Raw genomic sequence first — 27872 nt, forward strand, 5'->3', positions numbered from 1 at the left:
GAGCCTGCATTCCAATGTCAGAGCTGGCTTCTGCTGCCAATTAAAAGGCATCCTGTGGAATTGGTGCCTCCCGGCTCAACACAGTGCGAAGGTCTGATTTATTTTTTGTTAACTTTTCATTTCAGTTTTAATGATGGTCATAATGTCACATGTTTTTGTGCATTAGCATAGATGAAGCCTAAGGTTACAGACGCTGTGCCGAGAGCCGCCCTTAATTGTGTGGGTAGTTCTCGCGGGGTTTGTTAGAGATCCGTAACAGGTTCTCTAACCAGGCAGGACTCTGTGAACATCGGCAGGTCCCAGGCACTCTGAAAGGCCCTGCTCGACAAGCATCTGCTCTAATAGATACCTCCAATATTTACAACGTGCCTCTCCCTTAGCCATGCTGGCTGCTGGCTCACCCGCAAAGGCTGTCACCTGTGCTTTTGCTTTTTCTCTGGGGGTAGAATACACATCTTTGAAAGCCAGGATTCTTTCTCCCCCAGACTCTTCATTTCTTGTTTTCTTTATTCTCTTTTTTCTGCGAGTCTCTGTGAGTATGTGCATGTGTGTGTGTGTGTGTGCGCGCGCGCGCGCGCGCGTGTGTGTGTGTGTGTGTGTGTGTGTGTGTGTGTGTATCTCTGCACGTGGAAGTAGAGGACAACCTTGGCTCTTCTCTCTCAGCTGCAGCACACCTTGTTCTTTGAAACACAACCATATAATGTCCTGGAGTTTACCGCATTGGCTGGCTGGCTGGCTGGCTAGGGAGCGGAAAGGGTCTGCCTGTCTTGGCTTCTCTGATGCTGGAATGACAAGAACACGCCACCAGGCGTACATCCTTTTCATGTATGTTCTGGGCATTGTACTCAAGTTTCTGTGTGTGCATAGCAAGCACCTTCCCAGTGTAGCCATAGTCCCAGACCGTGGATTTCTTCTTTCTTATAAACTGCGTGTCAGCAGAACTGTGCTCATGTTTCCTGAGACCACCAAAGCCTTTCCCACAACAGAGGCTCTTCTAGTGGTAGGGGACACATTACTGGATTTCCAGAGAGCATGTGTGGTGGGTTGTGGTGGTCGGAGAGTCAGCAGCCACTGTCTTCTACTTACCACTCACTACTAACAATTCTGGAAAGCAGATGAGAGCCCCAAGACCATTTCTGTCTCGTAGACAGAGGCATACACGGACAGCTCTCATGTTTATGGGTAAAGTAGTCTGCCAATAGCTAATTGTCTGCCACCTCCAAGGGTCTAGGGGAAGAGGACCCTGGCTGTGTCCAGGACTCTGGAGCTTTGGGCTGAGCAGGTACCGCCCATTGCTCCTCTCCTTAGCAGGTGACATGAGGGAGTGCATCATCTAGGGAAAGCTGTCTACCACAAAGATGCAGCTTGTGGGAGAATCAGGAGTCCCTTACAACCACAGGGCATACCTGCCTGTTGTGGGAGTAACTTCCGCTGCCTCAACCAATAATCACTGAAGCAGGAGCCCACAGTGCAGCGGGGAGCGACTTCCGCTCCGTCAGCCAATAGCTGCTGAAATACCAGCCCACTGGGGCGTGGTATATTTCTCTTTTAAAAAGAGAAGCAGTTCCGGATAAGGTCTCTCTTGGTTCCGGCTCTTGGTTCCGGTGCTCGGTCTCGGCTGCTGCTCCCGGCTCCTGCTCCAGCGACTAGGCTCCCTTCCTGACGGTTTATGGTGTATGTAAGTTTTACCCCCCGCCAAATAAATAACCCCTTAAAACATAACTGGTGTGGGATTGATTCGTTAATACCTGCCTCTCCGTACAGGACCTCAACCGCTGACTGGAAAAGAAATACGTGTTGCCTCACTCAGGACTAGATTCCTGCTCTCTTCTGACAGGTCAAGGGCCCTTTGGTTGCGGCTCCTAAATTCTCAATTCCTTGTCTCTTCATCTAAGAGGGGAGCTCAGCAACTGGGTCTAAGATCTGGACAGATGTGCTTGTTTAGGCCCCACAGAGACCACACAGTGACTGATCAGCGCACGCAAGCACCAGGAATGGCCCAGTGCCACACGCCCAAGCCTTTCTCCGACCACTTCCTGCGGAGTCAGAAGTGCTGCCCTAGCTCCCTGTACCCACACGTCTCTGCGGTTTTCACAGCACAGCTGATTCTTCTTGGATGAAGAAAGAAGAGAGAATGTTGGCGGATACTGCATGCACCACCTTTCTGTTCTACTTGTTTGCTGTTGTTGCTTCTTCTATTGGTGTATTATTTTCTCCTCCTAGCCCCAGGTGCTGTGGAATTGGCCTGCTTATCTCTGCTTTTTATGCAGAGCTAACTCGAGCAGTGCTTCTCACCCTTCCTGATGCTGTGGCCTTGAATACAGTTCCTCATGTTGTGGTGATGCCCGTCCATAAAATTATTTTTGTTGCTACTTTGTAACTGCAATTTTGCTACTGTTATGAATAATAATGTAAATATAAGCTATATGACCCCCCAAAGGGATTACAACTCACAAGTTAAAAATGGCTGAACTAGAGCTACATGCTAGGGGCCAAATTACAGGTGAACCCCATCATTAGGACATTCCTGGCGGACAATTCCCCATACTGAGTCCCACAGAAATAGCAGAAGTTCTATCAGCTAACAGGTATTGAGTACCAGCTGCATTCTAAACACTAGCCTAGGAGATTTTTCACATTATTGCCCACTGCTTTAAACCATCCTGAAGGCTGAAATTCAGGGACTCATGGGTTTAGATATTAATTTGAAGATCATTTGTTTCTTAGAACTTTTTATCCTAAATAGAGGAAGCAAATACATATATATATTTTAAATTTGCTTAAAAAACCCAAATTTTAGGGTTTTTGTTTCTCTTTTTAGAAAGATTATTTTTCCATTTTATTTTATGTAATTGGGAGTTTCATCTGTATGTATGTCATGTGATGCAGAGCTTGTGGAAGTCAGAAGAGGGCATTGGATCCCCTGGAACTGGAGTTAAAACCATTGAGCACAGGTCTGTGGGTTCTAGGAACCCTTGTTCACTCGAAGGACACCCTGCTTTCTTTAATTGCTGAACTATCTCTCTAGCTCTAAGGCTGCCATGGGGGCCAGTCTCCAGGCAGCGCCAGGGTGTGCAAAAAAAAATCCACGAATTTGGTGAGGGCTAGATTTTTCTATCTGAGGGTAAATAAGGAAACACACACTTTCTAATGGTAGCTCTCTTTTAGTTTATCTTGAGAACTCTCTCTCTCTGAAAATCTTTGACTCCACACAGCTATGTTCTTTACATACAGCTACATATCTCTCTTTACATACATGCATCTCTCCTGCACAGCCACACATCTCTGCACAGTTACATCTCTTTTCCATACAACTTCATCTTCCCTTGTCCCCCACACAGCTACCTACCAATCTCTACACAGCTAATCTCTCACCCCATCTCTCTGTGGTTCTTCCTCCACTCAAATACATCTTTTTAAACTTCTTTCTTCATCTCTCATGTTTTTCTCACACTTATCTCTATTCACACTCAGTTACATCTCGCTTTCAGCACACACACACACACACACACACACACACACTTCTATAACCCAACTCTGGAGAATTATATATCACATATACAGGGTCTGACCCATTCTCATAATACGGTTTCTCTTAGGTTGGGGAGGTCACTCTGACCAGGCATGATGAATAAGGCAGGCATGTAGCTCTGAGTGGTTAACGTTCCCACACAGAGTGGCATGAAATCCAGGACTCAAACAACAAATGGTTAGTTGGCTGAACCTTGAGGTTAGGAGTATGTGTAGAGAGTCAATTCCTTGTTATCAGTCTGACTTTGGTCCAACAAACAGACACTTGGGAATTTGTCCTTGTGTATTTTATTTGCAGGTACAGCTAGTCTGTTTTGGATTTGTTCTAAAGTCTACAATCAGATAAATTTGTAAAAGGCTGTCTCTTTAGCTGAGAATTTTCTATCAGTCAGAGTAAAAGAAAAATATCCTAGTGTTATTTCTGTCCACCAAAATTATAAAAATCATCTTCCTGACTATCCACAGCTATATGTGTGCCCAATAGATGGAATATATACATGAGATAAACAGGCAAGTGGTGGGGAAACACCCATACCTGTATTAGAGAAGAAACACAGTGTCACATGGGAGAAATTACAGATGGAAGCAACCAGTCATTTACAGCCAGAGACCCCATGGTCTTTTCCAAGTGGGGCTTTCTATCAGAGAGTTATTCATCTGTTAGGTCAGCCTATTGAATGCTAGTTGTCACTTGCTGTATACTCCCAGGGCCACTGGCACCCCCCGTGTTTTATTTCTCTTGAGAGGTGGCCTCAAGTAGCACAGGCTGACCTCAGACTTTGAAAATAGCTGGGGATGACCTTGAGTTTTCAATTCCCTTGTTTCCACCCCCCAAATAGGATTAGGATTACAGATCTTTGTACTCTAAGCAAACATTTTCCCGAGTTCTATCTTGTCATAGACAACACTTTTAGTTTGAATAATTCTGGAGTTATTAAAAAGTAGAAGAATTGTAGGACTCCCATTTGCCATTTCTCCAGCACCCATTATCAATGACATCTTAAATAATGTTTGTCAAAAATAAGAAATTAACATCGTTAGAATTTTATTAACTTGATTGGGGTCTCATCAGCTTTTCACCATAAACCTTGTTCTGGAGAAAAACAAGCATTTTTGAATAATGTACATCTCTTTGCTTTCATGAAACTAACTCAGTAAATAAATTGGTCTGGAGCAAAGAACATTTCTATTAACCTTATCTAACTGACCTAAAGTAAAAAGACGTTGGGTGAATGGCCCAAGTCACACAGCCAATAAAAAGCTAAAATTCAAGCAGAGGACAACAAGACCCTAGTACCCAAGCTCCTAACCATAATAGATATCCTGCTTGCATTAGTTTAGGGAAGGAGTGAGTGTACTTTCTCTTCAGGGGTACAGATAATACTTTAGACTTTGGGAAGTTTAGGGTCCATATCACAAGATCTCAATTCTGGCTGCTCTTATGTTTTGTATATTGAATTTGGTATATTGAATTCCCAACCCATAGTACCTCAGAATGGGACTGTATTTGAGATGGGAGGATTTAAAGAAGTAGCTGGGGAGAAAAAGAAGTCATAGGGTGGATCCCAATCTATCATAACTGTCCTCATTAGAAGGGGGGGATTGTGACAAGGGCATCAGCAGATAGAAATGTGCAGAAACACAAGCAGGCAGTTGCCACCACGAGCTAAGGACACAGGTCTCAGGAGAATACTGCTCTCAACCTGATCTCACATGCCTGGGCTCCAGAATTTTGAGAGAATGAATTCCTGTTGCTGCAGCCACATGGACATGAGGCTTAGTTATGGCGGCCTTGACAAATCAGCTTAGAGGCCCAGGCTTGGAATCCCAGGGGTGAGACCTGGTCAGGAGTGGCTACGTTTAGTTTGTTTCTTTTCTCAGGCTTCTCAGGGAGTTCTAATAAACAGTAGGGGGCACTCCTGCAGTGCCTCACCTTACACTAATAGTGACCCCGTGTGACTCTGTGGTTGGGCGTGATTACATGGTTGGGCTCTGTGGTTGGGTGTGATTATGTGGATGGCTCTGTGGTTGGGCATGTAGTCATGGCTGGCTCCGTGGTTGGCTCTGTGGTTGAACGTTATTACATGGTTGGCTCCATGGTTAGGTTCTGTGGCTAGGCGTGGTTAAGTGGCTGGCTCCATGGTTGGGTGTGATTCTCCATGCCCCTTAGCATCTTCTGTGTGTACCAACTCTCTCAGTCTGAGGTACTTTGTAGGATGCTGAAGCTGAGGAAAGGTTCTTCTCCCAAGGCTCCCCTGGGCTTCTGCACTCAGTCTTCCACTGGACCACATTCTCCCAGAGAATCTTGCCTTGCTCCTTTCTCTAGCTGAGCTTTCTTTATCAACCGAACAATAGCACTTTCTATTGTAGAAATAAGTGAGCGACATAAAAACTCAAAAAGCCTGGTTCTGTGACCTACTCCAGCAATGGTTTTACTTGGTACAAAGACAGAATAAAAAATACCCAAACATCTATCACCTGATGCCAAATACTACAGAACTGGAGTGAAGTTTAGCTTCAGTTCGTTGACTCCCTACTGCTTATTCAGCAAAAACTCAGAAACTTCTGCTTTTTAGTCACCTTGAGATAAGAAAAGTCAAAATAAATTCAGTTGTCTGAGAAATGTGTCTATTTCTAAATATTTAATAAGCCACTTAGACTGCTTTGCAGGCCATTAAGTATCTCTCTATAAAACCCCAGGTTCATCAATTAAGTTTTTACTCTAGGTTTCTCTGTCCAAACAGTATTGTTTATCTGGTGGAATGAAAATTAGACATGGAATACTTATTTTGGAGGATGCAAAGACATCAGGAACATTTGTGAACAAGTGTGCAAGCATGTACCAGTGCTTGTGCATACACTCACTCAGAGGATTTGATATATATACACACATACATATATATATATATACACACACACACTCCTGGTAGCTGTAGTTTGTCATGTTGTATCTTTATCTCCCTCCCATTGAGAGTAACATACCTACAAATACAATGTTCCAAAGAATGCTTCGATGCATACTGTCTTCTTTTTAATGGTATGGCATCCCTAAGATGTCTGTTGAAAGTTGGGGTCATTAAACTAACAACCGGACAGGGCTGAGAATCTGTGGAGACTCATCAAGCGAATTAACGTCATTGACTTTCAGAGCGACACTGCAGGAAGTTGGGGCGGATATGACAAGGATTTTGTTAAAGTTGTGCAGCCCTGCTGAGAATACATGGCTGGCCTTCAGCACTCCTGTGGGGTGAAATAGCAGGGCCTGGTGACAGAGCCTGAGAGATGGCAAGTCTGGGGACAGCTCTATGTGCTTCAGAGCTGACATTTGTTTCCTAAGACTCAACTCCGGCGCTTTCATCATGCCTGTGTGAGCCATTCTCCTGACAGAATCGCTGAACTCAATTTTTCCCACTTAGAACAAAAATGCGGGAGATGGTCATTTGTCATAGGATGGGAGAACCCTTGGTCCACAAGCTCTTGTTACATGGGCTGAAATTGCTACATGTGCAAGCTAGGTGCTGGAAACATGGGTATGTGTGCATGTACCCCAGGAGGCCTTAGTCTCCTGGAGAACTTGAAGAGTCCCTTTTCCTTCCAAACTCCAGCAGCCTTTAGGGACTCATGAGCCATGAGTTCAGTTCTGCATGGGAATGGGAATGGAGGGCACAGAGTGTAACAAGGTGGCTGTGCCAGAGGCCACACCAATACCTCACTGTTCGGCTTTGTCCTGGAGGTCAGCATGCACAATATAAACGAGTCCTAGATATTCCTCGTCAAGAGCTCAAGCAGTTGGGTGGGACATACTGCTGGTCTCCTTGAAGGGCAGTGTGGGTTCTCAGGCCGACTGGACCTTCATGTAAGGGGACGGCACCGCAGGTCATCTGTGTCTAACAGCATGCGCTGAGTAAAAGCCGAGTAATCCTTAACCACAAGGGTTTTCCTCAGTCCTTACCGCCCTGGCAATCCAATGGAGGAGGCAGCGCAAGGGTCCGAGCTCGGGGTATGTTCACAGCCTAGCCAATCAGAAATACTCTCCCTCCTTCCCCCTCTGCCAGAGGACAACACAACAAGAGTCAGGTGTTCTCTTCTTCTCTGTGAGCACCAGAATGACCCAACTCAGGGCCCCGGACTGGGCAGCACTGTCTGAATGAACTGTCCCTCGGATCCAGAAACACTGTTAACGTCTACTCTGCCTAGTGTATCTCCAGAGAGGGCCTGAAGATTCAGGGTGCGATGGGGTCATTGAGATGACAGGCTGTTCTGCTATCCTCTCGGGGTTGGGCTTTCCAGGAGATTTGTGTGATTTCCCTGAAGGGGGGGGTCCCCTGAGTCTAATACATTTAGACAGTTTCGGCTGTCAGTTGTTTACATGTGATAGGCGGTACTGGGGTAGGGAGAACTCAAAAATATCAAATTACTTGGTAAGTGTTTGTGCACAGTTTTCCTTTTAACGATGCTTTTAGGCATTGAACAAGTTAAGCGAAAGAGAGGCTGCCCTTCTGCTGGGTGGCTGGACTGGTCCTAAGAACTTACTCATGTCTTATCTCTGAGCAGGGCTGAGGTTATGTGTGCTTCTGCCTCACTGGAAGGTGCTAACGGCGGAAGTCAGTGTGTGTGTGTGTGTGTGTGTGTGTGTGTGTGTGTGTGTGCTTCAACCTCACTGGAAGGTGCTAACGGTGGAAGCCAGTGTGTGTGTGTGTGCTTCAACCCCAACCCCACTGGAAGGTGCAAACAGCTGAGGCCAGTGTGTGTGTGTGTGTGTGTGTGTGTGTGTGTGTGTGCACTTCAGCCCCACTGGAAGGTCCAAGCAACTAAAGCCAGTGTGTGTGTGCATGTGTGTGTGTGCGCGCGCTTCAGCCCCACTGAAAGGTCCAAACAGCTGAAGCCAGTGTGTGTGTGTGTGTGTGTGTGTGTGTGTGTGTGTGTGTGTATGCGTGCGCGCTTCAGCCCCACTGAAAGGTCCAAACAGTTGAAGCCAGTGTGTGTGTGTGTGTGTGTGTGTGTGTGTATGCATGCTTTAGTCTCACTGGAAGGCGCAAACAGCTGAAGCCAGGGTAGCAGCTGAAGGTTAGTTACGAGAATTCTGATGTTTCCTTCTTGTGTCCTTAGGGAGAAAGTCATGCTGGCTCAGAAGCTGAAAGAGACCTTGGGGACCATCTAATCTGATCCTTACATGGGGAACCCCATAGCCAGTGGTCACAACAATTTACCAAATTCAGATGTAGTGGATGAAAAAGAATATGGGCTTCGGCTCCTATTCTGGAGACTTTTTTCCTATGCGTGGTAAATAAGATGATAAAACTTGCATGAAAAATAAATAAACCATCAAGCAGAAAATCTAAAAGCTAAAGAGGAATCATTTTGGACTATAGTAGAATCGCTTCTTTCCATAACTGACTATAATCAAAGAACAGGTAGGCTTGTGTTCTGGGGAGCGCTGCTGGAACAGCTGGCTTTTCAGATGAGGCTATTTACATGCGCTGACAGATGGACCACAGTGGAAATGCTTTGCCAGGCTGATTACAAGTCCTCATCACCCCAGACACCTCCATCAAGTGCCCTCCCCGGATCCTGTGCACCTGAGAGGCACATACTGGCGTGCGGGCATGGACAGGTTTTCATGTAATGCTGAGTGAAATCGGGGTGTTTGGTTTTAAAGAATTTCAGGGCTTAGGCAAAGATGTCTGATTTTTATTTGCCACTGGTTTTCCTCCACAGAGGAGGGGCCCCAGTGGAAGGCCAATGAGAGGGAGCCAGGAAGCCCTGCACTGAGGAAGGAGCGAGAGTAAAAGCTGGGCTAAATTTGCTGGGATTGCTGGCCATGGATAAGTGAACGTTTTTAGTGATATGCTTCCCTGGATATTCCTGAAGGGTTCTATTTAACATTAAAATGATACATTGTTGTCGTTTCGACATCTCATTGAATCTGCACACCTACAAGATACCTCTGTATATCAGTTTGGATCTGGTAACAAGAGAGAGTGTGCAGAAAGATGCCTGTCCTGTCTCCATCTTTCCCCCATGTTGTCTTCCTGGACCCTTATGCCTGTAGAGACCCCCAAACGGGAGTCTCCCAGCAATAGGACAGGATGTAGGGAGGGCTGTATGAAGATGAGGTCATCAGTCCTCAGAGTTTTGCTGGCCATGCGATACCATTTCATCCTCTGTTACTAAAGGTGCCCCAAGAGAGGGACCCTCATCTACCACATTCTGCTGTTACACATAAAGCACACCCCAGTGATGCTGATGACTGCCAGGCTTCTGGGCTGGAAGAAGGGCCTGGGGAGAAGATGGGTATGAGAGACAGACAAGTGTCTCTTCAGCAGGGGCTGTCTACTTTGGAAACATGGAGTCTTTCCTCTTGTGTGTAAGAGCTGAATGGCTCTTTCCTTCAGGATGCTGCTCCCGGTAGTAGCATCTTCGTGGGAGAAGACATGGCTGAAGGGAACAGCTTCAGTGCCCATCCCTGACCAGCATAAATATCCGAGGTGAGAACGCACCGTCTCTCTGTCTGCAATGCCCATGTGAATGATGAACACACTTACAGGGCCAATGTACAAATCAAGACTAGCAAAGAGGTTTGTTAGAGCCTGGAATCGGAGACCTCCCCACGTGTATGTTTTAAAGCTCTCACCCAGTGTGTGGAGGCAGGAAGCACGATGGTGGGTGCTCAGGTCCAGCACATGAAGACATGGGGTGGGAGGGGTAGTGATCTGAGCATCATGTCTGTTCATAATAATTTGAGATGAAGTTCTGCAGAAAAATAATGTGTTACCAAAAGTGCATGACAGCCCATGTACTCCCTCCTTGGGGTTTATCAACCGCTGCATGAAATGAAGCATGTCTGACGGGCGAGTGGAGTATGACCTCAGAAATGGCCTGGGATGAAGAGAAGACAGCCTGTGTTGGTGGAAGGAACATGGTGCTTTTAAGACAAATAGAGGAGACTGAAATTAGAGAGGTCTTTGGTCTTCTTGTTATTCATCCACATGTCAAATGCTTCCACAACTCCTTCCTTGCTGGACCACAGTTCTAGCCAATATCCAAGCTGTGACTTAGGGACCTTACTGGACTGGTTCATTGCTGTGGGACTATGGTCTTTTATCCTGTCACTTGTATTATTTTAATAAATGCTAATTGACCAGTAGCCAGGCAGGAAGTAAAGGCGGGGTAATGAGAGCAGGAGAATTCTGGGAAGAAGAAAGAGTCAGTCTGTAGATGTCATCCAGACACAGAGGAAGCAAGTTGTGACTGCCTCGCTGAAAAAGGTACCAAGCCACATGGCTAACACAGACAAGAATTATGGGCTAATCTAAGTTATAAGAGTTAATGAGAAGCCTGAGCTAATAGGCCAACCAGTTTATAGTTAATGTAGACCTTTGTGCATTTCTTTGAGACTAAATGGCTTCAGGACCAGGCGGGACAGAAACCTCTGTCAACAGTCCATGAAGGAGGAAGTGATGTAATTGGAATGCATTTTTATTAACATAAACAAACATCAAATGGCTGCAGTGCACTCCCTCTGTTTGGACTGTCAAGGACTGAGCAAGAACAGGAACTACTCATTCCTGTGGAAACACAAGGGGAGATGGGGAGAAGCAGGGAAAATATCTAGATCATTTTTTTTTGTTGTTGTTCACAGGCAGCTGACTTCTAACCCAAGGAGAGAAAAGCGTGCAGAAGGAGGAAGCCAGGGCCTTGCTCTAGGCTGCAACACAAATTGCCTGCAGTGATAGGGACCCCAGCTCCATCTTCTCCCCTCTTCTGAGTTGTGGCAGTTTCTAAGCACTGCTTGGAAATACCCCTTAAGCTCCAGGTGTCATTCCCTTTACCTGGTGAACAGGACCTATGTCTCCTTTTCTTAGTTAAAAACAAGACCCAAGAGTATGTGCAAAGGCAAGAGCCGAGAACCAGGGCCATCTGCTTAGCCCAGCGCTTCTCAGCTTCTCTTGTTTAAGACTTAACTGCTGTTGACTCTCAGGCAAAATTTGGGTATGACACCAGAGGGGTGCTGTTCTAATCCAGCAAGGTAGACCCTAGTAGGGCTGGCTGTGGGGTTCTTAACCACTACTTCCCATCAGTCAGAGGTGGAGGTAGCTTTATGTGGGTATACTCTAAACTTTTCCCTTTGGTGTCCTTTTTCTTTTTCTGTCCCCGTATTGGGCCCCTGACCCCAGACAAGCGATACTCCACAGCACTGTTATATCTATCGCCCCATGAAGCCTTATCTTTGTATCAAGCCTGCATGCTGACTTAGCAGCCACATCCATCCAGACACTTGACATAAGTGTTAGCTATCCAGAGCTCAGAGTTCCCGGCCAAAGGCCATATGCCAAGAGGCTCTGGAGCCTTGAAATCCACAAATCTCAAGGTTAGGGTCCTGTCCTGGCTCTGCTCAAGTGAAAGAGTCTTGAACCACAGATTTGTTGATCCAGAATTTAGAAATAATTTCCGAAGCTGGGGCAAAAATGAGACAAATTTCTAACTCTGGTATTGATAGCTCTTTGTTCTCTCTCTCTCTCTCTCTCTCTCTCTCTCTCTCTCTCTCTCTCTCTCTCACACACACACACACACACACACAGGGACAACCACATCAGCCTCTTCCTACCCCACCCCTCCTTTCCTGAGGGAGGGTTGCCAGGGAGTAGAAACATTCTGACCTCATTTCCCACCCTCCAGAAGAGCAGGAACGAGGATTCATTGATAAACTTGGCTTGGCCAGCCCTGTCATCTCCTCTTCCATGGGCTGCTTGCCTATTCTGTGTGCTGTCTGTGGAACACGTTTGATAATGGTGCCTCCCATCCCCGACACACCAGGAAGAATGTGCCTGTGTTCTCTGCTCCATAGGAGCCTTCAGCCAGGCTCGGTATGGGCCATTCTCATGCTGAGCATCCCCACTGCATCCCCACAGTCAGCTCCATAATAACGAAGTGAATCTGTTCAGAGTGTAGGCGGCAGGACACGGCTGGACGTGGGCTCCGTCCCACACTGACTCGTAGCTCAGTAAGGCTCTACACAGGCACAAAGGCCCCATCCACCAAATTTTGCTCTACGGGGACAGACTAAGCTACTCTGGTGACTTGCTAGGTCCCTGTAGTCAAATTCTTTCCCAGGTGACAGACCATTTCATCTGGAACTCTTGGAAAGTCCCCAGGCGGCGGCTTTGCCCTGAAGAGAACCGGAGCTTTTTTGTGTTGACTGGGGCAACAAACGATTTGTGTTTGGGCCATCCAAAGCTTAATGCATTTTATTCTTCTTTTGCACTTTCCATGTATTTCCTACTGCTTAATCCCTTCCCCATTAAAATCATGCAGACGCCTGGCTCTCCTCATTCATATGAAAATGCACTTTATTCTCTTCCACCGCCATTTTGCAGATTATCATTTCAGTCCTAAAACCAGCAGGACTTGCTTCCCATAATGGAAACAGCCATTCTATATTCCAAAAACTTGCTTTTCATTAGCTCCTAAGACACGCTGGTAAAGTAAAAATCCCCAAACTTTATGAAGCATTTTAGTTTTACGTGATATTGAAAGTACGCATGGGGTAGGTTGGGGAGCATGCGCAGGAGAGCATGCGCAGGCGTCCGCACAGCCACTTCCAGCTCAGCCCCGCTGCCCACACAGATGGGTTTATTAGTGTGAATTAGTCTGAAGTGGTACAAAGCGAGAGACAGAGAGAGATGGAGTATGAACACCCTGCCTCACGCCACAGTCTGCCTCCTCGGCTGCACACTCTAAAGGACACACACACACACACACACACACGTACTGTCGTGGCTCTTATGTCTTAAGAGAAGAGCCCATTCTGTAACCAGCCCTGAGAGGACAGGTTACCCCTTGCCTTTTCTTTCAGGGCATCCATTGGGCAAGGGGAGCCAAGAAGAAGGGGAAGTATTCAGGTTTGCGGCACAGAAGGCCCCACTCAGCCTCTTCGCCAGATGACCTCAGAGACAGCCTATGGAATCTCCATGACTCACAAAGACTTTTCAGATTATCAGTTGACTAGGGAAAGAGAGCAGTTCTTGTCCTAGGGTGCCACAGCAGGAAATTAACTTCATAGGAAGGGCAATCTAAAATGACTGGCCAGAAGCCTTTGCGAATGCCAAGGCAAGCTGAGCCTCCATGGGCTGTGTCCCGCCTTAGGATCGATTCAGATTTGGCCTAATGCTAGGTGTTACTTTCAGAGTTCCTTCACAATCCAAAGTCAGGCATGAGCAGGAAGGAAGCTGTTGTGTGTGGTGTCTAGAACTCCTGGGCCAGGTGCCTTCTGAGGGGCCAGGCACACCATCCCTTCTCCACAGCTCTTCTCCCAATAAGGCTGAAGTTCCCGCCTCTGCAAGGATTACACAGGCTTTCTTAAGTGTAGAGAACCAATCATCTAAGCAGAATGTTTGAGTTATAACCTTCCGGCTGGCGTAAAGTAATACCTTTCTCCGCTGCTCTGGCTTAGAAGATCTCAGAAAGCGGAATAGGAAGTGAGGTTTAATCTTACCAAAAGTTAAAGAACTGAATCTTGGCAAGCAGATTTGAAAACCTGCTAGGAAGCAATCAAGTTGTCTTTTCCTTTTATCTTCCTAGCCCCATTATCAAGGGATTAATTTTGCCCATAAATGGAATAATATGGAATGTAAAGTCACCAAATTGAAAAGAAAACAGATTTCCAATTTTCATGATCAAATGTACTCTAAACTTGAATTAATACAAGTATAAATTACACATAGCTATTTGGACGTCTTCTTTAGCTTCCTGGCTATGTGACAGAAAAACGATTGCAGCGCTTGTCTGATACAAACCTGATTTCCCCAGAACTGTGGCGCTGGCCTATGGGCTGGAAAACAGGGTGGCTGATGTGTATGGGGACACGACGAACACAGCATTGTCTTCCTACGGGGAACAAGGAAGGCCATGAAGGCCAGGGGGCCTCCTTTAACGTTGTAGCCATCAGCTTTTCAGAAAAGACAACTCTTAAGGATGGAGAACGGAAAGCAGAGCACTGAGAAGGCAGCAGAGGGATGGGGCCAGTGAGGAGAGACCTGAGGAGCCAAAGCAGCTCCTGCTGCAAAGAGGCAGAGCCCTGGCAGGGGCTGCCATTAGGATGCAAATTCCAGACAGCAGCCAGGGAGGAATGGTAAGAACATATGAAGATGGATTATGTTTTACTTTGATAGAAAAAGAAACCCAAAGCTTTTTCTTTTGAAGGGTTTTTAAAACTTCAGTTTCTCTTCCTGGAATGTCTTTATAGTCAGATTTTCCACAGTTCATAGTTGTTTATTGTTTGTTTGATTTTAGAATGTTCTCATACATCGCAGGTTGGCCTCAAATTCTTATATATACAATAATAAACTCGAACTTCTGGTCCCCTTGCCTCCAGTTCTTGAGTGCAAGGAGCACAGGTATGTTCCCACAGGCTCGGCCGTATGGAGTGCTGGGGATTTGAACCCAGGGCCTTGTGCATGTCAGGCAAGTACTCAACCAACTGAGCTACAGTGAACTCCATCCTAGTTTTATTTATCTTTTTACAGTAAAACAAGGACATTAGCAAAGCAAATGGAAGGCAGGATTATCCTTTAGAATTCTTTAGAATGTAATTTTTTCGAGTTTAATAATTATTCTGCATATAAGTAGCTCAACACTAGTTTCCTAATAAACATGCCTTATTAAATCTTTGCAAATCACTCAGCTAGGTTTTCTCAGGAGAAACAATTCTCTTTGCATTGATGGTTCACTGATTTACTTAATTTTTAATTAAATCAAGAAATTCAGTAGTTAGCACAATTATTAGAAGAAGCAGGTCCGGAAACAAGTACAACGGACTTGCTTCAAACACTCAAGCTGGAAAGGGCAGACATGCTGGAGTATCGCTGGCCTTCAGGCTCAGTGTGCTTGGATGTATTCAGAGACTGGTGGATGCTAATCAACATTTGAGCATCCATAGCCACTTCTGGGAGAACATTCTAGCCGTTTAACTCAGAAAACCTACCAGTGCCTACTTTGGGATAAAGAAAACACTCTTGGGGTGGGAGATGGCACAGCGGTCAAGATCACATGCTCCTCTTCTAGAAGACTAGAGTTTGGTTTCCAGCGCACACCCTACTCACAAACACTGGTAACTCCAACTCCAGGAGATTGAAGCCTTTTTCTGGTCTCTGAAGGCACACTTATGAATCTGCATGTGCGTGCGGGCGCGCGCATACACACACACACACACACAGACACACACACACACTTTTCTATTTTTAGAAAAAAAGAAAATACTGGGCAGACATATTTGCTCAAAGAAGTAAATTTGTGTTAACTCAGGGCTAATGAACACACACTGAGAAGTAGACTCTGCTCACTCTGGCTGTATTATCCTTACCAACTTCCTATGTAGAGACTAAAACAGGTTGGGGTTTATTCCCATGTCATGTATTGAGGAAGGAAAAAGTCTTTCAGAGAAGTGAAGTAAATGGTCCACTACTGATCTATTGGCAGAGCAGTGACTATATCTCAACTGTTTTGATCTCATGCTTTGTATGGCCATTTTATGGATAATATTGATGAGAAGGCTGTATATCTCAGGGAAAAATCTCAGGATTGGTTTTCTCAAGAGACAGCCCAACCTCTGCCCCCCATGAAGAATTCAGGAAATATGCTCACCTTCCCATGAAGAATTCAGGAAATATGCTCACCCTCCCATGAAGAATTCAGGAAAAATGCCCCCCCTCCATGAAGAATTCAGGAAATATGCTCACCCTCCCATGAAGAATTCAGGAAAAATGCCCCCCACTCCATGAAGAATTCAGGAAATATGCTCACCCTCCCATGAAGAATTCAGGAAAAATGCTCAACAGAATTTTTAGACGGAAATGGCCATGGATTAGGTTACCCATAGGTTCATGCAGACGATCAATTATGACGAGAAACTTACCTGACAATAGTATGCTCAGGCAAGCTTAACGAAGTCAGTATGGATTAGTGGTCTCTTTTTAACATCAGGGTACTTGATAACATGACTGAATTTCTGAACCATTGTAGTCATTATGATAATAATTCTAAAATACTCAACTGAAAGTTTATAAAGTAAAAGTCTTAGTAGTTCATAATCCTGAAAGCGGGGCCCCGATTCATCGTATGACATGCCCGCTCAAATACTTGACAATTTTCCCCAGTTTATCCCATGACAAATGTTAATGTCATGGCCGTGTTTATATAGAGTTGTTGCCTTATTAAAAACTTCCCTTACTTCATCAATGAAGTCATGATGGCCTGTTAATCACTTTGCATTACATGGGCATAGGGTTAGGGTCATAAAATTAACACTGTACACCCTTGGAAAACATTATCTGTATGGAATCACACAGAGTTGTTTATCAGGAACTGCCTTGGGAGCGGAACTAAGCTGCAAAGGGGCATGAGCTCATGTTGGTGCTGGTTAGAGATTAGCAAGTGGTGGTAGGGAGAGTGTTTGCTCCGTGTGTGTGCATGCATGTGTGTGTTTGTTCATGTATGCACGCATGCACATAGGTAAGTGCAGATGCATGTGTTTTGGTGAGATCAGGGATCAACTTGGGTGGTGTTTCTCCAGATAAAGCCACCTTGTTTTTGTGAGACAGCATCTCCCTTGGCCAGGAGCTCATAGTTGACTAGCCAGTGAACCCCAGGGCTCTTCCTTCTGCCTTCCCAGTGCTGTTGGGTTTACAAGCACTCACAGCCACACCCAGAGTTGTTCATTTTCCTCTTTCCCATGGGTTCTGTGGATTAAATTAAGACCTTTGTGCTTGTACTGTGATCACTTTATAGTCTGGGATGCCTCCTAAGCCCTATTTGGATCCTATTGTTTATAGGAGTATATTATAAACATCATGTAGAACACATAAAATCAGAAAAGGACAGATCTGTTAGGGCAAGACCACAATACAGTGAGGTCAGTTGAGAACATCTTGGGGGAGGACGGAGGGGGTCTCGGCCCCTCCCCATCTGACAGTGGTACTGCTCGTTAGAGTTGAAGTCTCTGATCAACCATTTACTGCAGCGTGTGTGAAGCCAATGAATATTTAAAGAGGCAGCAAAGAGAGGAGAGATGAGGAGGAGAGCTAGCATGACAATTCAGCCCATTAAATCCCGATTCCAGCACAGAACACCACTGTTGAAGTGCAGAACAGGGGCTGGGCTGTGTTTAGAGGCGCACCTTTCATCAGTATGATTTCAGTCACTAAAAATAGGAGACCACTCAGGTTTGGGTGTGCCGATCCGAGCATTCTCAAAACACTATTTAGAGAAGCATATCTGCCATCCAAATGAGGATGCTTGCTAACGTTCTAAATCTTCCATCCCAGCATATAATTCTGCTTTATTTATCTTTTTTCAGTTCTACGCGCATCGTGTCGCAGAAATACTTTTAGCATTAGGAAGAAAATATTATGTTTTAATTCTAATCATTTCAGATCATTTCTCTCTTTTAAGGCATAAGAGTTAGCATGCAAAGAGCATAATTAAACCAAGCAATAAAGACCTTGATATTTTTGTGCTTCTGAGACATTTAATATGTTACGTGATGTGCTAGAATAAAATCAATTCAAGGAGCATCCTGTCTCCATCTTTTTGTTTACTTGGGATTTGATTACTCGTTTGATGCTCAGGATGGATAGAAATGTGCAGAACCCCAAAATCATCTGGGCCTTCATCAGTCAGGGGTGATTTGTGTGGAGATAAAATGAGCTTGCTTCTCCAGCATGAGGCTCACAACCTCAAGATGCTCACGCAGTAGAGTCTCAAGGTCATGACCAAAAGAGATTGCAGTTTTTCCTGATTATTATTGTTTAATTCACACAGATCGCTGCAGGACGAAATACATTTTCACAATTTAAAAAGGCAGTAAAAGCTTTCATAGGTTGCAAAGAGAGCTCTGCTCCACCAGACAGGATTTGCCAAGGATGTATCCCTCCTATCTATTAGCTCAGTATATAAGTGGTCGATAGTCTGGGGCAAGGGTCTGTGTCCATCAGCGTTTAACGAAGCAGGGGGATAGTATCTGCTCTTATCTCCATCTCAAAGGGGCCAGGACAGCCTAGACTTTCCTGAAATCATCCATAGGTCCAGCGCTGTGGGTCTTAATTACAATGTTGATTAGCATATATAATCAGGCAATGTTTGTCTGTATTTACCTTTAAAGGTATCCACAGAAAATCCCTACTCTCCCTTGGTTCCTGTTTTATTCTGTCTTCCTTCTACAATACCCTCCCTCCCCTCACTTCCTGTCTCCCACCAGCTGCAATACTCTGGAGAGCAGGCCCTGCACTTTGCCTGGGCCACACAATAGAGCCAACCCCATTGGCGGAGGTGTGGGTGAACCAGCCCCAAAGTTGTGAGCATGGCAGAACTGTTCCCATTACTCATCTGTCCTGTGGTGGCATGGTGGGAGAGAGATGTCCTGTTCCCCCTTGCCCATCAATGCCCGAGGCAGGTGGGAGAGCTGGCCTTGAAGTCCTAAGAGTGGGAGAGCTGTCCCTTCCCCTTATCAGCTGCAGCACTCGGAAGAATGGCCCCTATGCTATACTTGGGCAACACAGCAGAACTGGCCCAGGTGTAGGTGAGGAGATCCAACCCTGAGGGTGTGAAAGCAGAAGAACTGGCCCCAAACATGCTCATTACTCTCAGCATCCTTACCCACGAGTAGCATTCATGGGACCGAGTTCCTGTGTTCTCGTTTTTGTCTCGTTGTGGTAATGATACCACAGTTATGTGACACTTTAATAAGGAATGCTTCTCTGACTTAAAGCATTGAATGACTGACGACAAGCATTGTTTGTAGCTTGAATGTATGTAAAATAAGTCTGCTTTTAATTTTACCCATGTCTGATAAGCATTTGGATACCGACCTATGTAAACTATACTCAGAATGGTTTAGAAACACAATTTACAGATCTGCACTGTACTAGGAGGAAACTAGAGACCTCTGTACTTACCTACTGAAGTAATATTTTAAGGCTTTTTCCAGAAATGATGAATTATATAGGTTGTCAGACCCAAAATGTAGGCAGCTATAGTCCCCAGAGCTGTGTGCTTTTCTCTCTCTTGTTCTAAAGTTCTTCCCATAGATCCACACTGGGGCTCTAGCTCTCGGCCATAGGGCCAGTGTCCTTTCTGCTTGAGCCCAGGGAGAGCTCCATTAGAACCTCAATCAACAGGATACACAGCAAGTGATACTATGCGGCTTTTAAGGATAAGGCCATAAACACAGCATGTACTTTAACTTTGTTCTCTTTGAAGGTCCTATCTTGTTTTTCACTAACCACCTCTTAGGTTTTATTCATAGTGAGGGAAGGAGGAAGGAAGGGAGGGAGGGAGGAAAGCAGAGAGGGAGAGAGGCAAGATCTTGATATTTTCATGCTCTTAAGGCATATATATTATGTGATGTGCTAGAATAAAATCAGTTCAAGGAGCATTCTGTCTCAATCTTTTTATTTAGTTGGGATTTGATTACCTGTATGATATTCATGATGGGTAGAATGCAGAACTGATAGAGAGAGAGAGAGAAAGAGAGAGAGAGAGAGAGAGAGAGAGAGAGAGAGAGAGAATATTAAAAAGCTTAGAAACCAGACTCACGTGATACAGTGCTTTGTCATAAGGAATTATCCTTCCAGACATCCATAATTTAAGATGTTTATTTATTTAGTGCTTGAATAACCCAGAATGGTATATCTAGGTATTTTATACAGTTTCTCTTTGTCTACTTCCCAGAACTACAACCAATACATGTATTAAAAAAAAAAACAACTCTAGGAGACATCTTCAAAAACATAGAAAGACAAACACAGATAGATTGAAAAGAAATGGAGGGGAGGGGAGAGGGAAGGCGGCAAGGGAGAGAGAGAGAGAGAGAGAGAGAGATAGAGACAGAGACAGAGAGCGAGCCCTATCTTGAATTTCTAACATGGCCACATGAGCTCTCCATGGAATCTCACACTGAGTAGACCAGGAGCCGGTGACGTTCTTGACCTTTAGTGGCTGTGCAGTCGTCCCCCGCTCAGCCCGCTACAGAATCGGGTCTGAATTACAGTTTGCGGCCAGGCTGTTTATTAGACACTTGGTAAGGCAGCACGTGTGCTCCACAGCAGCTCTCAGGTCATCTTCGAGAACATTCACTCCATCAGTGGCTACCTGACAATTCCAAAGGTGTGTTGTATTTTTGGTTTGTCTAATATTGTGAGCTTATTACATGATGCTATATCACAGCAAATCCTCCTTCATGTCCTTTATAGTCTACCCTTATGCTAATTTTCATGCATATTGGTGCTTTATCCAATAGATAACATGTAAGCCAAGCAATGGATTAAGGTTATACTATCACAGGAAGATCAAATATTTATCTTTAAGAAGAGAGATTTAAGTTTAATTAAGATATATACATATCTAAGATTTATCAATGGAAATAGATACTTGTTGATTGTGTTTGGAACATACTAATTAGGTTCCAATTAGCCAGGTCAAAACAAGTAAATCAAAAGTGTTTTACTTCCTGAATGATTCTTTCTGCCTCCTAACTAAGTCTGTGCTTCTCCTGGTCCCAGCAAATATCAAACCTCAATGTGCCTTTAATTCTGAAAAGACTCTCCCATGCTGACTGGGGCCATTGGTGTCAGTCAACCTGTGAGTCCTGACATAGTTAGTCTCTGAAGTGGGAGGCCGACCAGACAGAAGCTTTTCTGCTTTTTCTGCAGGGCCTATAGGGTGTGGGAGAATCCGAGCCTGACCCGAGGAGAGCTCACATGGGGAATGACCATCCCATTGGACAGCTTCTCCAGTAACTAACAAAAAACTTGGTACTCCCTGAAAATGTATGCCTTTTCAAGTTCACTTATGAATGAAATGCTTTTAAAAATTACTTGTGGAAAGAGCTCTCTGAGACCTCTGTGCATGCTTCTCTGGACATCACACAGGTTTATGAGAGGCCCTGAGCTGAGTCCCACAAATAGAAACCGAAGGTAATCCGTTCTCTAAAACATGGTATGAACTCTGTAAAGTGTACGACAGTCATCTGCTGAGCTTGGAGACATCCATCACCTTGCATTTGCTACCTTGGACGCCTCTTAAGCAGAGGATTTGTGACACCTGGCAACTTTTTCCTACCCATTTACAAATCATTTCCATCCCTCACTTTATTATCTTACCTAGAGTCAACTTGTTCACTTGGCGCCATCAGTCTGACTGACTGGTGAGGCTTCCTGGGGCAGAGTTCTAATTTATGCAGACATCTACCCAAGGCGTCTCAATCACTCACAGCTAGAGACAAGGACAGGGCTGGAATCATCAGGAACCATTGTTTTTGTCACACACACACACACACACACACACACACACACACACACGTGCTCACGCACACGTGAACATGCGCACACATGCACCACATAATGCACACACATGCACACATACACGCATGCACACACATACACACACGCACACATGCATACACACAGGCACGTACACACACACACATCTAATATATATGCCACATATATATGGTAATTTCAAAGAAAGTCATTGTAGTGACAGATAGGACAAATGTATCAATGTCAGATGAAAGCCCATAAGCTATGACCACGAAACTTGGTCACACAGCTGGCAAGACTACTCAGTGGGTAAAAGTCCTTGCTGCACAGGCTTCGTGGCCGGAGTTGGAGCCCAGTAATTCATTGTGGAAGGAGAAATCTGACTTCCCAAAGTTGTCTTCTGATCCCCACAGGCAGGCTGAGGCAAGCATGGGCCCACCCTCACACACACCCCATCAATAATAGCAGTAACAATAATAAAGGTAATGATAATAAGATCAGCCTCAGCGGTGCCTGGCTGGTATAATTTGATGCCCCTGTGATACAGACATTGAATTATCAGTCCTGGATGAAAATCCACGAGGTGAGCAGCACCACACTCATACAAGAAACTCTTCACCGTGTCCATCTGCGGCGTTTGTGCTCGTTTTAAATATTTTCAGACTGTGGTGAGTTTCCCAGGCATATCCGTGTCCAGGATAAGGAGCCTCTGAAATTTCTAAGCTATTTGTTAGTGGTTTCTAAAATAAGACATAAATATTAATACTGAAGGAAAGAAATACCTAATTCATGTAGATATCAAGCAGTAAAAACATTAAGTAAGGCCCTAATGGAGAATGCTGTGAAATTCTATTTAATTATTTATGTGACTATAAATTACCTTCTGCATGCCAGGACACAACAGAAGCAGCCATTAAAAGTTAAGGGGAAGGGAAAACCCAGAAAATACGTGAAAAGCTGTCTCTAAAGAGGGACAAGTGACTTGAAGTCATAAAAGTTGAATTTAGTTTTAACATCAGGTCAACATGACCAGCTTCCCTGACAATACCAACATGACACCAACTAACGCAAGGAGCAGCCTTGGATGGGGCAGAGACTAGCCTCTCAGAGGGCTTGACTGGAAATCAGCTGACTGGTTAGGATACTCTGGTTTGTTAGAAGGACGTGCAGTGAAGATGTACAGGACGTTGCTATGCAGTCCTGGCTTGATGATCCCCCAACAGAACACAATGGGTCACTGCCATCCAGGTTCACTCAGGCATCACACACAGCCTCTCTGTAACCTTCCTGTTACTGCAGGAACCTTGCCAGCCCCAGAGGAACATGGAGCTTGGCCTCCACTGCAGAACAAAGCGGGCATGGGCATTGCACTGGAGGCTATTCTACCCAGAGGCTTCTGCCAGATGGGTCTATTGCTTGTCTCTTTAAGTATGCTCTTCAGTAGGTATAAGTGAACATTAAGGGTAAAGTCGGGAATCTTGGAGGTAATACCAGAGTGAGTATTCTCTAGCATAACTATAAGGCCCGTAAGAGGGACATTTAGTATGAGAAAGTCAGTCAAGCTGTAGAGGAACTTCACAGGGTGCCCCAGGACCATACTCCCTAGCCAACAACAGAACCCTGATGTACCTCTATGAGCTGACTGGCTCAAATGTTATGCAGATAAGTGAATGAGATGTGTTTTTTTTTTTAAAAAAAAATGATGGGAAAATCATATTGAAGTCACTAAAAATTTAGCTGAATTTTACATCCCCAGAGTGGTTGTGTTAAGTTTAATTATGTTGTTTTTCATTTGTCTCTGGACAGCTCTTACCTGCAGATGTGCGAATTAACCAGTTGATGCTGTAGCTATTGTGGGAAAATGTTATCATACATCATGTCTCCCTGAAGCCCAGCAGATATTATGACCTCGGAGAGAAGAGGAGCTGAACTCTAATTCCTAGAGGAGGAGATGTTGACCCTGGGAAGGTCTCTAGCAATGAGAACAGGAGTGGCTGGTCCTTCAGTGTCTGGAGGGAGGAGGGAGAGGGAGGAGGCACAGGTCAAGGGCAGCACCTCGGGTGCTGTTTAGGTCTCCTTTCAGGTCTGACACTGGAGGGCAGTGACAGGAAATGCTTAATAGCAAGATGGGAAATCCCTGAGTCGCTAGACTTTCTCTTATTATTTCTGAAGCAGACGAGGGACACCAGGGTTACTTAGCGGGTGGGTATCCCACCTGTGAGGGCTGTGTGGAGCAGGAGCCCGGCATGCTGAGTCCAGAGATGTCCATCAAAGGAGAAGGCCATAGTCAGACTCCTGTCTTCTCATCTGATTCAGAAGATTTGGGGGTAGCCTCTTGTCTGTACTGGGGTGCAGCTGTCTGGGAGTCTGGAAGACAGGGTGTGTGACTTTCCACGTGCCACTCAGCTCAGTTAGACTAAGATCTCTGATGCTGGGGATCGGATCACAGAGATGGGTCACTGAAGCCACGGTACTGTCAGCCTGGCAGGTGACTCATCCTCACCAAAACATATCAGTCACCAGAAATAAACCTTTACCACACAGTTGCCTGTCACCACCATCACAGGTGTGCAAGCAGACATCAGCTATACAGGAGGCCCCTCCACAGGAAGCACCCCCTGTGGGGAGCTGAGCTTCTTCAGGCTCTGAGAGGGCAGAAGGTTCATATTGTGACCAGCACATGAGATACGACAACGCTGATTCAACTTGGCTGTAGCAACAGATAAAATTTCAAGTCAGGAGTGTCCCAAAGAATAATTTGGCCAAGTTCACTGGGCTGGATGGAGTATAGTTGTCTTGTGGGTGAGAGCAGACTGTAGCTTGTCAGAGCAGAGTCTGGGAAAGTCAAGTGTGCTGGTGAATGCTGACACTCACTTCCAGCCCCCGCCCCCACCCAGACAAAGGCACAGATATTCCAGGTACATCTTTGGATTTCTATGCACAGCATAAGCAAGAACGCCACCGAGCACCTGCCTGGTGCTTCCAGAATAAACTGTGGTTGTTGCAGGTGCTTCCAGAATAAACTGTGGTTGCTATAGGTGCTTCCAGAATAGAATGTGGTTGTTACAGGTGCTTCCAGAATAGACTGTGGTTGTTGCAGTTTCCGAGGAGAGGGGTGGGCTGCTGATTGTGTCAGTTCATCTGAGCACGAGGCTGGCTTTTTTTCCTTCAGATATTTTAAACTTCAGATCAATAAACTGTAGAAAATGATAGTTTGAAAGAAAGAAGACCCGTTCACAAGAATTCTGCGAAGGACAAAATTCTCAAGGGCGGAGCTGAAGAACACAGGATCGCACAAACCCCTGCCGCATACTGGATGGTTCCTGGATCCGTTCCCCTACTGCTCCTCCCCACTGTCTCTCACAGTGTCTCCCTTCCCTGTGTCAGTCTCCGACTGCACACAGTCCTGGACAGATGCCTTGAGTTCCCACACGCTGCTTTGGCTTCCAGCTTCCGTCTCTTGCAGGACATGGCAGCTGGGGCGCTGCTACTCTACAGACTGGCACTACAGGGATGGGGCACCCTCCCTAGTACCCTTCCTCTAGCACCACAGACTAGCCTGGTGTTGCATGGAAAAGGCCAGCACTTCCCTGGAACCTGTGATACCTTAGGTACCTGTCCATGTCCCTGAATTTAACACATTCATCTGGCCTTCTGTTATTGCTCAGGTGTGCTCGGTTTAAGTAGGTGCCTCTTCTCTGTTATTTCTTAGGCTCTTCAGACACCACCAGTGTCTCTGAATCTTTATCTCTAGATCACATCTCTCATTTGAGACCAGAGTTCTGAAGGTCAAGAGGCCTCTTCTGAACTTGGAAAAGGAGCTGCCACGCCCGTCCATCACTAAGCCTTGGTAACTGTGCCTGAATTTATCATTCCCCAAACACCAGGATCTACAGCTTCTCTTTATTTTCTATCTTCCTCCCTCGTTTCCTAAACTCAGCAAGAGGTTAATATGAAATTCTGAGATTATCTGGGAATATTCCTTTAGGACCAAGTAAGAGAAGTAAATGCTGGTGCAAATTAATTGAAGACACTGCCTTTTACGTTTCCATCGTCGGGTGTCCTAAGACTGTCCTCAGTGCCAATAAATCCTCAGGAAACGGTTACAGACCTGCTGGCCCAGGGGTCCACTTGACATTTCCACTTGGATACCTCAGACACTTCAAATTCAGTCCAAAATTGAGTTCACGAGGGCTCTCTGCTATTTTTGTTCCGCTCAGTTGTGAGTCAAGGGCACTGCTGTCTATCCAGTCCCCAGCTCAGACTCCTGGGAAGCCCTGCACCGTTCCCTGTTATTCCTGCATCTCCGCAGACATCATCCATCAGTTTGTGGATGTGGAGCATGGGTCCAGATTCCCGTGGTAGATCACGATGATTTCTGGCATAGGCTTTCCTCTGACTGGCCTTCCTCTGGACCCCCTTCCACAGAGTGGTGCACTTACTATTAAGTTGGGTACTAGAGAAAGAAGGAATGAGTCATATTATGTACTGTACTGAGCCCACACCTTGCATATGCCAGCCAAGTCACCTGTCACCTAGCTGCAGCCCTAAACCTCTTTTTATATTTTATTTTGAATTATGGTCTCACTGAGTCTTGCAGGTTGGTGCAGAACTTTCTATCCTCCTGCCTCAGTTCTTGAGTAGGGGGATCTATAGGCCCATCTTAACAGTTTTTAAAGAAAAATATAATTAGGAGTTTTCTTTCCTTTTCCTTAAGTCTCCATGTGACTGCCAGTACACCTAGAATGTAGTCAGATCTCTGGAGGGACAGAGGAAACCCTACAAGAGCCGCTCTTCTGGCTGCCTGCATGGTGCCCACACCTGTACTGTGCCCATGCCTGCATCATGTCCACACCTGCATGGTGCCCGTGCCTGCATTGTGCCCCCACCTGCATTGCTCCCCCACCTGCATCACGCCCACATCTGCATCACGCCCACATCTGCATCACGCCCACGCCTGCATCGTGCCCACGCCTGCATCACGCCCGCATCTGCATCGCGCCCACATCTGCATCGTGCCCACATCTGCATCGTGCCCACATCTGCATCGCGCCCACATCTGCATCGCACCCACATCTGCATCGTGCCCATATCTGCATCGTGCCCACGCCTGCATCGTACTCATGCCTGCCCATTCCATCCCAGGGGCTGATGCTTTCGATTTTTATCAGTGGCTTTTGTTTTGCTGGTTTGTTTTATCTGTTTGGTGATTGATGGATCGCTGAAGAGACAGCTCCACTGAGCGTCACCTGACACCACAATGCATCAAGTCTGGCAAGCTCCTCTTCTGGGCTGTCCTACCTTACCAGTTGCAATTGGTTTAAGGCAACAGATCAGCTTCCCAACTGGTTCAGGCTACAGTAGTCATTACAATGGGCACTCGGTTGAAGACCCTTACCTATGGAAATGCGCCAAGCACAAATGGCCTTTTTGCGGAAGTTTCTTCTTCATTTAATTTTCTTAAGGATTTGATCACTTTTACTCTATACTTACGAGTGTTTGCCTACATGTATGTGTGTGCCTGGCAGAGGTTAGAAGAGGGTATCAGATCATGGTGTGGGTCCTAGAAACTGAACCTAGGTCCCCTGCAGCACCATCAAGGGCTATTAGCTGCTGAGCCATCTGTCTAGGCTAAGGTTTCCCACTTCTATTTACTCTGAATGATAAATTCCATTAAAGTCAGGAAAGTAACCATGTTCCTCCAACATATCCTTTGATCACTTTAATGAGAAGAATAACTGCTTTATTAATGAGCCATGCTTTGTATCTAAAAGTGTTGATCAATTATGACACAAGATCATGACACTTTTCAATAAAGAGGAAAGCATTCCCCTCTGCCGCCCTTCCTGTCATGATCGCCACTCTCAGCCCAGAAATGCACAGACCAATGGCTAATCTGGTCACTGACAACCGGGACTCCACACCGGAAGTGGGAATGGACATCTGTTGCGGCTGTGGGGGCATGCGCCCTAGGGCAGTTCCTTGGTGACTCCAAAGCAGTGGCTTTTGCACAGAGGTCATATTTTA

The 27872-nt window shown here is 45.6% G+C and overlaps 1 protein-coding gene and 1 long non-coding RNA gene across 4 annotated transcripts in view; one reads left to right on the forward strand and one right to left on the reverse strand.

The window, feature by feature from the left end:
- The window catches only part of Prkn (parkin RBR E3 ubiquitin protein ligase), a 1186369-nt gene that overhangs the window by 260437 nt on the left and 898060 nt on the right, over positions 1-27872 (reverse strand). The window lies entirely within an intron of this gene.
- On the forward strand, positions 1421-2380 carry LOC146895782 (uncharacterized). The gene is made up of 2 exons (XR_015004999.2): positions 1421-1678; positions 1765-2380. It is a non-coding gene; the product is annotated as an uncharacterized LOC146895782 (long non-coding RNA).

Source organism: Myodes glareolus, chromosome 1 (genome assembly GCF_982192425.1).
Source record: "Myodes glareolus chromosome 1, mMyoGla1.1, whole genome shotgun sequence".
NCBI classification, from domain to species: domain Eukaryota; kingdom Metazoa; phylum Chordata; class Mammalia; order Rodentia; family Cricetidae; genus Myodes; species Myodes glareolus.